Here is a 10,935-nt window from a genome sequence, read left to right as displayed (position 1 = left end):
ACTTATGAATTACGTGTCTTTATTTCCTTTGCTGAACAACTTGCGTATTAACTAGATTTATCTTCAAAACTGTCGTGTATCAAAGTGTACTATATTTCATGTTATATGTAATATACCGAAGTTGTAAGTTTGAAGAATATTTGTATGTGATATATTATTATAATCAGTTTTTCATATGGAATTGTAGTAGTTGAATTGTATATTAGCTACTAAGTATGAACTTAACGGGTAGGTAGTACCCGAATTTAAACTTATAAAACGCTAATATGAAGAAAAAGCTTTTATAAATGAGTTCATATTATGCTACGAAATACTATTGACTACTCTTAATATTCTGTATGATTAACTCGATTCAGTTGGCTATTTTGAAGGAAATGGCACCGACTACTCGACACACCATGAATATGAGCGAAGAGGAATTTCGTACCTTTCTTGCTGCAAACATAGCCGCAGTACAGGCTGCGCTACATACCAACAATAACTCTAAATCTAGCAATGCAGCTAACGGTGCAAGAAATCGTGTAGGATGCTCCTACGAAGGATTCACTGCCTGCAAACCTTTGGAATTTGATGGAATCGAAGGACCAATTGGATTGAAACAGTGGACTGAGAAAGTCGAATCGGTGTTTGCCATAAGTAAGTGTACTGAAGAGGACAAAGTTAAGTACGCTACGCATACCTTCACAGGTACTACGTTAACGTGGTGGAACACCTATCTTGAACAGGTAGGACAAAATGCTGCTTACGCACTACCGTGGTCGACATTCAAGCAATTGATGAACGAGCAGTACCGTCCTAGAAACGAAGTCAATAAACTCAAGGCAGAACTTAGAGAGTTACAAACACAAGGGTTCGACGTTACCACATATGAACGACGATTCACAGAGTTGTGCCTATTGTGTTCGGGAGCATTCGAAGATGAAGAAGAGAAGATCGACGCATTTGTAAAAGGGTTACCAGTAAGGATTCAAGAAGATGTGAGTTCACACGAGCCCGCTTCTATACAGAAGGCAAGTCGAATGGCTCATAAACTCATAAATCAGATTGAGGGAAGAATTAAAGAGCAGGCGGCTGAAGAAGCCAACACGAAACAACTCAAGAGAAAGTGGGAAGAAACCAGTGACAAGGGTCACCAATACAACAACAACAACAATTACAACCACAACCGCAACAACAATCGTAACAATAACCGCAATCCCAACAATAACTACAACAAACGTCCCAACAACTACAACAACCGTTCTAACAACAATAACAATCCCAACAACAACCTCAATAACAACAACGGCAACAAAAACCAAAAATGCCAAAGGTGTGAAGAGTACCACCAGAATGGGTTCTGCACGACATTTTGCACCAAGTGTAAAAGAACTGGCCATGGTGTGAAAAAGTGTAAGGTCTACGGACCAAAGTTTAACAGAACTAAAGGAACAAATAGTGGCGAAACAAGTAATGCCGCCTTTGTTTGTTATGGATGTGGAAAACTGGGCCACATTAGAAGTAATTGCCCGAATCAGGGGGATACTAATGGGCAGGGCCGTGGAAGAGTTTTCAATATTAATGCGGCAGAAGCACAGGAAGACCCAGAGCTTGTTACCGGTACGTTTCTTATTGACGATAAATCTGCTTATGTTTTATTTGATTCGGGTGCGGATAGAAGCTATATGAGTAGAGAATTTTGTGCTAAATTAAGTTGCCCATTGACGCCTTTGGATAATAAATTTTTACTCGAATTAGCAAATGGTAAATTAATTTCAGCAGATAATATATGTCGGGATAGAGAAATTAAACTGGGTGATGAAATGTTTAAAATTGATTTAATACCAGTCGAGTTAGGGAGTTTTGATGTAATAATTGGCATGAACTGGTTGAATAAGGCAAGAGCAGAGGTCGTTTGTTACAAAAATGTGTTTCGTATTATGCGTGAAAAAGGAAAACCTTTAATGGTGTACGGAGAAAAGAACAACGCGGAATTAAATCTTATTAGTAGTTTGAAGGCGCAAAAACTAATAAGAAAAGGTTGTTACGTCATTCTAGCACACATCAAGGAAGTTAAACCTGAAGAAAAGAACATCATTGATGTTCCCGTCACAAAAGAATTTCCCGATGTATTTTCGAAAGAATTACCGGGATTACCCCCACATCGATCTGTTGAATTTCAAATAGACCTTGTACCAGGAGCTGCACCAATAGCTCGTGCTCCATACAGACTCGCACCCAGCGAAATGAAAGAATTACAAAGTCAGTTATAGGAACTTTTAGAGCGTGGTTTCATTCGACCAAGCACATCACCATGGGGAGCTCCTGTTTTGTTTGTCAAAAAGAAAGATGGTACATTCAGGTTGTGTATCGACTACCGAGAGTTAAACAAACTTACCATCAAGAACCGCTACCCACTACCGAGAATCGACGACTTATTTGATCAACTACAAGGCTCGTCTGTTTATTCGAAGATCGATTTATGTTCTGGATATCATCAAATTCGGGTGAAGGAGGATGATATTCTAAAGACTTCTTTTAGGATGCGTTACGGTCATTACGAGTTTATAGTTATGCCGTTTGGATTGACTAACGCACCAACTGTGTTCATGGACCTCATGAACCGAGTGTGTGGGCCATATCTTGACAAGTTTGTCATTGTTTTCATCGATGACATACTTATTTACTCGAAGAATGATCAAGAGCACGAAGAACATTTGAGAAAAGTGATAGAGTTGCTGAAAAAAGAAAAACTGTACGCTAAGTTTTCAAAGTGTGCATTTTGGTTGGAAGAAGTTCAATTCCTCGGTCATATAGTGAACAAAGAAGGTATTCAGGTGGATCCAGCAAAGATTGAAACCATTGAAAAGTGGGAAACTCCGAAAACTCCGAAACACATACGCCAATTTTTAGGGCTAGCTGGTTATTACAGGAGATTCATCCAAGATTTTTCTAAAATAGCAAAACCCTTGACTGCATTAACGCATAAAGGGAGGAAATTTGAATGGAAGGATGAACAAGAAAAAGCGTTTCAATTGTTGAAGAAAAAGTTAACTACGGCACCTATATTGTCATTACCTGAAGGGAATGATGATTTTGTGATATATTGTGACGCCTCAAAGCAAGGTCTCGGTTGTGTATTAATGCAACGAACGAAAGTAATTACTTATGCGTCTAGACAATTGAAGATTCACGAGCAGAATTATACGACGCATGATTTGGAATTAGGCGCGGTTGTTTTTGCATTAAAGACTTGGAGGCACTACTTATATAGGGTCAAAAGTATTATATATACCGACCACAAAAGTCTTCAACACATATTTAATCAGAAACAACTGAACATGAGGCAGCGCAGATGGATTGAATTATTGAATGATTACAACTTTGAGATTCGTTACCACCCAGGGAAGGCAAATGTGGTAGCTGTCCCTTGAGCAGAAAGGACAGAGAACCCATTCGTGTAAAATCTATGAATATAATGATTCACACTAACCTTACTACTCAAATAAAGGAGGCGCAACAAGGAGTTTTAAAAGAGGGAAACTTAAAGGATGAAATACCCAAAGGATCGGAGAAGCATCTTAATATTCGGGAAGACGGAACCCGGTATAGGGCTGAAAGAATTTGGGTACCAAAATTTGGAGATGTGAGAGAAATGGTACTTAGAGAAGCTCATAAAACCAGAAACTCAATACATCCTGGAACGAGAAAGATGTACAAGGATCTTAAGAAACATTTTTGGTGGCTAGGTATGAAAGTCGATGTTGCTAAATATGTAGGAGAACGTTTGACGTGTTCTAAGGTCAAAGCTGAGCATCAGAAACCATCAGGTCTACTTCAACAACCCAAAATCCTGGAATGGAAATGGGAAAACATTACCATGGATTTCATCACTAAATTGCCAAGGACTGCAAGTGGTTTTGATACTATTTGGGTAATAGTTGATCGTCTCATCAAATCAGCACACTTCCTGCCAATAAGAGAAGATGACAAGATGGAGAAGTTAGCACGACTGTATTTGAAGGAAGTCATCTCCAGACATGGAATACCAATCTCTATTATCTCTGATAGGGATGGCAGATTTATTTCAAGATTCTGACAGACATTACAGCAAGCATTAGGAACTCGTCTAGACATGAGTACTGCCTATCATCCACAAACTGATGGGCAGAGCGAAAGGACGATACAAACGCTTGAAGACATGCTACGAACATGTGTTATTGATTTTGGAAAACAGTTGGGATCGACATCTACCGTTAGCAGAATTTTCCTACAACAACAGCTACCATTCAAGCATTGAGATGGCGCCATTTGAAGCACTTTATGGTAGAAAGTGCAGGTCTCCAATTTGTTAGAGTGAAGTGGGGGATAGACAGATTATGGGTCCGGAGATAATACATGAAACTCCCGAGAAGATCATCCAAATTCAACAACGGTTGAAAACCGCCCAAAGTCGACAAAAGAGCTACGCCGACATTAAAAGAAAAGATATAGAATTTGAAATTGGAGAGATGGTCATGCTTAAGTTTGCACCTTGGAAAGGCGTTGTTCGATTTGGTAAACGAGGGAAATTAAATCCAAGGTATATAGGACCATTCAAGATTATTGATTGTGTCGGACCAGTAGCTTACCGACTTGAATTACCACAACAACTCGCGGCTGTACATAACACTTTCCACGTCTCAAATTTGAAGAAATTTTTTGCTAAAGAAGATCTCACTATTCTGTTAGACGAAATCCAAATCAACGAAAAACTTCAATTCGTCGAAGAACCCGTCAAAATAATGGATTGTGAGGTTAAAAGACTTAAGCAAAACAAGATATCAATTGTTAAAGTTCGATGGAATGCTCGTAGAGGACCCGAGTTCACCTGGGAACGAGAAGCTCAGATGAAGAAGAAATACCCGCACTTATTTCCAGAAGATACGTCAACACCTCCAACTGCTTAAAATTTCGGGACGAAATTTATTTAACGGGTAGGTACTGTAGTGACTCGAACTTTTCCATGTTTATATATATTAAATGAAATTGTTATTTACATGATTAAGTGTTTCCAACATGTTAAGCAATCAAACTTGTTAAGACTTGATTAATTGAAATAGGTTTCATATAGACAATTGACCACCCAAGTTGACCGGTGATTCACAAACGTTAAAACTTGTAAGAACTATATGATGACATATATATGATTATATATATAGTTAACATGATATTATGATAAGTAAGTATCTCATTAGGTATTTTAACAATGAGTTATATACATAAAATTGAGTTTATTGAATTAAGAAACTCGAAACGGTATATATAACAATTATCGTTATAACAACGTCTTACTAAATACATATGAATCATATTAAGATATTGATAAACTATGTTTAATCATGATAAATGATAAGTAAACATGTCATTAAGTGTATTAACAATGAACTACATATGTAAAAACAATACTACTAACTTAAAGATTTCGAAACGAGACATATATGTAACGATTATCGTTGTAACAACATTTAACTGTATATATATCATACTAAGATATATTAATATATCATAATATCATGATAATGTAATAATTTAACATCTCATTAGATATAATAAACATTGAGTTAACAACATATAACATGATCGTTAACTTAAAGGTTTCAAAACAACATTTACATGTAACGACTCAGTTAAAATGTATATACATGTAGTGTTTTAATATGTATTCATACACTTTTGAAAGACTTTAAGAAACTTATCAAAATACTGCTACTTAACAAAAATGCTTACAATTACATCCTCGTTCAGTTTCATCAACAATTCTACTCGTATGCACCCGTATTCGTACTCGTACAATACACAGCTTTTAGATGTATGTACTATTGGTATATACACTCCAATTATCAGCTCTTAGTAGCCCATGTGAGTCACCTAACACATGTGGGAACCATCATTTGGCAACTAGCATGAACTATCTCATAAAATTACAAAAATATTAGTAATCATTCATGACTTATTTACATGTAAACAAAATTACACATCCTTTATATCTAATCCATATACCAATGACCAAAAACACCTACAAAAACTTTTATTCTTCAATTTTCTTCATCTAATTGATCTCTCTCAAGTTCTATCTTCAAGTTCTAAGTGTTCTTCCTAAATTCTATAAGTTCTAGTTTCATAAAATCAAGAATACTTCCAAGTTTGCTAGCTTACTTCCAATCTTGTAAAGTGATCATCCAACCTCAAGAAATCTTTATTATTTCTAGTAAGATATCTTTCTAATACAAGGTAATACTCATATTCAAACTTTGATTCAATTTCTATAACTATAACAATCTTATTTCGAGTGGAAATCTTACTTGAACTTGTTTTCGTGTCATGATTCTGCTTTAAGAACTTTCAAGCCATCCAAGGATCCTTTGAAGCTAGATCTATTTTTCTCATTTCCAGTAGGTTTATCCACAAAACCTGAGGTAGTAATGATGTTCATAACATCATTCGATTCATATATATAAAACTACCTTATTCGAAGGTTTAAACTTGAAATCACTAGAACATAGTTTAGTGAATTCTAAACTTGTTCGCAAACAAAAGTTAATCATTCTAAATTGACTTATAAAATCAACTAAACACATGTTCTATATCTATATGATATGCTAACTTAATGATTTAAAACCTGGAAACACGAAAAACACCGTAAAACCGGACATACGCCGTCGTAGTAACACCGCGGGCTGTTTTGGGTTTGATAATTAAAAACTTCGACAAACTTTGATTTAAAAGTTGTTCTTCTTGGAAAATGATTTTTCTTATGAACATGAAACTATATCCAAAAATCATGGTTAAACTCAAAGTGGAAGTATGTTTTTCAAAATGGTCATCAAGACGTCGTTCTTTCGACTGAAATGACTACCTCTTAGAAAAACAACTTGTAACTTATATTTCCGACTATAAACCTATACTTTTTCTATTTAGATTCATAAAATAGAGTTCAATATGAAACCATAGCAATTTGATTCACTCAAAACGGATTTAAAACGAAGAAGTTATGGGTAAAACAAGATTGGATATTTTTTGATTGTTGTAGCTACGAGAAATATTGTAACAATTCTATACAAATAATATCCTAGCTAAATTATATTGTATTATACATGTAGTCTAATATATTATGTAATCTTGAGATACCATAGACACGTATGCAAATGTTTTGACATATCATATTGACCCATGTATATATATTATTTGGAACAACCATAGACACTCTCTATGCAGTAATGTTGGAGTTAGCTATACAGGGTTGAGGTTGATTCCAAAAATATAAATACTTTGAGTTGTGATCTAGCCTGAGACGTGTATACCCTGGGTCGTGGATTGATTCAAGATAATATATATATCAATTTATTTCTGTACAACTAACTATGGACAACTAGTTGTAGGTTACTAACGAGGACAGCTGACTTAATAAACTTAAAACATCAAAATGTATCAAAAATGTTATAAATATATTTTGAACATACTTTGATATATATATATATATATATATATATATGTATATATGTATATATTTGTATATATGTATATATTTGTTATAGGTTCGTGAATCGACCAGTGGCCAAGTCTTACTCCCGACGAAGTAAAAATATGTGAAAGTGAGTTATAGTCCCACTTTTAAAATCTAATATTTTGGGATGAGAATACATGCAGTTTTATAAATGTTTTACGAAATAGACACAAGTAAATGAAACTACATTATATGGGTGAATGATCGAAGCCGAATATGCCCCTTTTGCTTGGTAGCCTAAGAATTAGTAAACCGATCTACTAATTGAAGCGAATCTTAAAGATAGATCTATTGGGCCTAACGAACCCCATCCAAAGTACCGGATGCTTTAGTTCTTCGAATTCGTTTTTATCATGTCCGAAGGATTTCCCGGAATGATAGGGGATATTCTTATATGCATCTTGTTAATGTCGGTTACCAGGTGTTCACCATATGAATGATTTTTATCTCTATGTATGGGATGTATATTGAAATATGAAATCTTGTGGTCTATTATTATGATTTGATAATATATAGGTTAAACCTATAACTCACCAACATTTTTGTTGACGTTTTAAGCATGTTTATTCTCAGGTGATTATTAAGAGCTTCCGCTGTTGCATACTAAAATAAGGACAAGATTTGGAGTCCATGCTTGTATGATATTATGTAAAAACTGCATTCAAGAAACTTATTTTTGATGTAATATATTCTTATTGTAAACCATTATGTAATGGTCATGTGTAAACGGTATATTTTAGATTATCATTATTTGATAATCTACGTAATGCTTTTTAAACCTTTATAGATAAAATAAAGGTTATGGTTGTTTTAAAAATGAATGCAGTCTTTGAAAAACGTCTAATATAGAGGTCAAAACCTCGCGACGAAATCAATTAATATGAAACGTTTATAATCAATATGAACGGGACATTTCACTTCCCAATATCAACACCGGATGAAGTCAGCGGACCCCGACAACGGTCATGCTTCACCGATATAACACCACACCCATGATGAAGTCAGCGGACCCCGGAGGTCATGCTTCACCAATATAACACTACTCCCATGATGAAGTCAGCGGACCCCGAAGGTCATGCTTCACCAATCAACGCCCTTTTGGCCTCGGACAACGAGTAGCGTAACATTGCGCTCTGCTACGCCATAGTGAATCCTAACGGATACCACTAACCATTCACACAATCGAGCAAGAACCACATATATCAAACATAGGTACAAAACAATAATTCTCTAGAAGAGAATCCGACACACACATCCCTTAATCGAGGGATTTCACCTTGCTTGCCAAACACGTCCATTATCTCTCAACGAGATTTACCACTTTACCACCTCGGTGATAATTCATATCCAAGATCATAAGTACAATTTAACCGAAATTGTACTCTACCACAAATCGACCAAAACTAGGTCCCAACATAAATTTTGGATCAACTAAAAGTGTCATCCGAAATCTCACACTAAAACCTCCTCGTGCGGGAGTGTAACTCCCCACTTGGAACCACATTCCATAACCGCATCTCGTACAATCGTACAATGCTACCAAAGGTAAACTTTACTAACAATTGGGTTCACGCGACCCATCACCATATCTTGCTCCAACCTCGAGAATACTAAGGATCTTAACCTATCCTTAAACACTTCAAACGAAAAGTGTACCACAAATTACACAAACTATACTCTCGCAATTATCCAATTGCTTTAGCTTGTCAAATTTCACCTAGTCACTCATGTACCTAAGGGTTTCACTTCGGTACCCCAAGTACAATGTAACCACAACACAATCGGAGTCGAACACCACGCTAGTAGGTATAAAAGAGGCACCTAATGTCGCGTCACCTAGACTCCTTCACCAACATACATCGAGATCAACACTCGATTTCTCGGGTTTCATCCCACCCGTCGAACCTCATGGTTCATCAACTTCAACACAAAAGCGAAAACGCTCTTAACAACCGAACACCAAAACCCATTTCCATGGATTGGTAGAAACATTTCCCAAATACTAAGGAATGCTTGGTTGCACCAAGTCTTACGCCCTTCGCCCGACAATCAAATGTCACCATAGGGTACTTCCATTAAGAGCGTCACCCATATCAATAACATGCACAACACAATGCATCTAATAAACTCAAACTCAACGGCACATAATAAATAATCAAAGGACATATTTATTAAAATGAAATGTACCTTAACGTCTCTTGCCGCACCCGTCCCCGCTAACTCGGGACACTCCGACTTACGATGTCCTTCCTCTTGGCAATTGAAGTACACCGTGCCATCACCCTTTGGCACCGAACATTCCCAAGACTTGTGAACCCTCAAGCCACAATTGTAACACCTAGATGCACTAGAATCCGATATACCCGTCTGTGTACCACCTGTGCTCACACTCGGACCCTTAGTCCTCTTACTTGGAGCACCATACGAAACAACCCTTCTCTCACTTGAAGGTTCACTCATCTTCGATCGTGAATACGACTCAAAACCTCTAGCTACCGCGAATAACTCCGCAAACGACTTCGCGTAACCCCAGCTAATTTTGTTCTTTAAGTCATCATTCAAAGTTCGATAAAAATCCTCCATCAACAAATGATCATTCCCTAAATACTCCGGGCAAAAACGAGCCTTCGCCATAAAGGTCGTCTTGAGAGTATTCAAATCCATAGAACCCTGTTACAAATTTCGCAACTCATTACGCAATTCCGACAAGTTGGTCGAAGTCCGGAACTCCTCGAAGAATTCCTTCTTAAACTCATCCCACGTTAACGCCATAAATGGCTAACCACCAATAAGATCAATCTTACCATCCAACCAATCCTTCGCCCTACCCCGCAATAAACTAGTAGCGAGTCTTGTTTTTTTCTCTGGAGGGCATTCAATAGTACGAAAACACCCTTCGACATCTGAGATCCAAGTTGTGCTTACCAAAGGATCCGGTTTTCCATCATACATCGGGGGTTTATTCCTAATGAAGCTCTTAAGACAATGCTCCATTTCACCACTACTCCGAGATTCGGAATACTTCCTATCCATTTCTTCTCGAAATGCACTCATTTGCTCCGCAACGGCGGCCGCAACTCTAGCGTTAAACTCCAGATCGTTCGTCTCGATCCCGTTTCCCGTTGCCATTCTAAGGAATGCAAAAGCGATTAGATCACGAACGTATAAAGCACACACACAATACTGCCCCCATCTTGCTAAACACTCGTCGTACATCACTTGCTAGACATGATTTACACCCGTAATAAGGTTTGCAAGTCCTTATTACGCACACACGCCGTATCAACTCGTTAGTACGACGACCGCCTCGCTCGATGATATAAACAAACACAAACAAAATTCTACGCGATATAAACACACGCGAGAATTATTATCACAACACAATAATATATTAATAATATCCGCATTAC

This window comes from Rutidosis leptorrhynchoides, chromosome 1 (assembly GCF_046630445.1).
Source record: "Rutidosis leptorrhynchoides isolate AG116_Rl617_1_P2 chromosome 1, CSIRO_AGI_Rlap_v1, whole genome shotgun sequence".
NCBI classification, from domain to species: domain Eukaryota; kingdom Viridiplantae; phylum Streptophyta; class Magnoliopsida; order Asterales; family Asteraceae; genus Rutidosis; species Rutidosis leptorrhynchoides.
Note: the sequence above shows the minus strand (reverse complement) of the source record.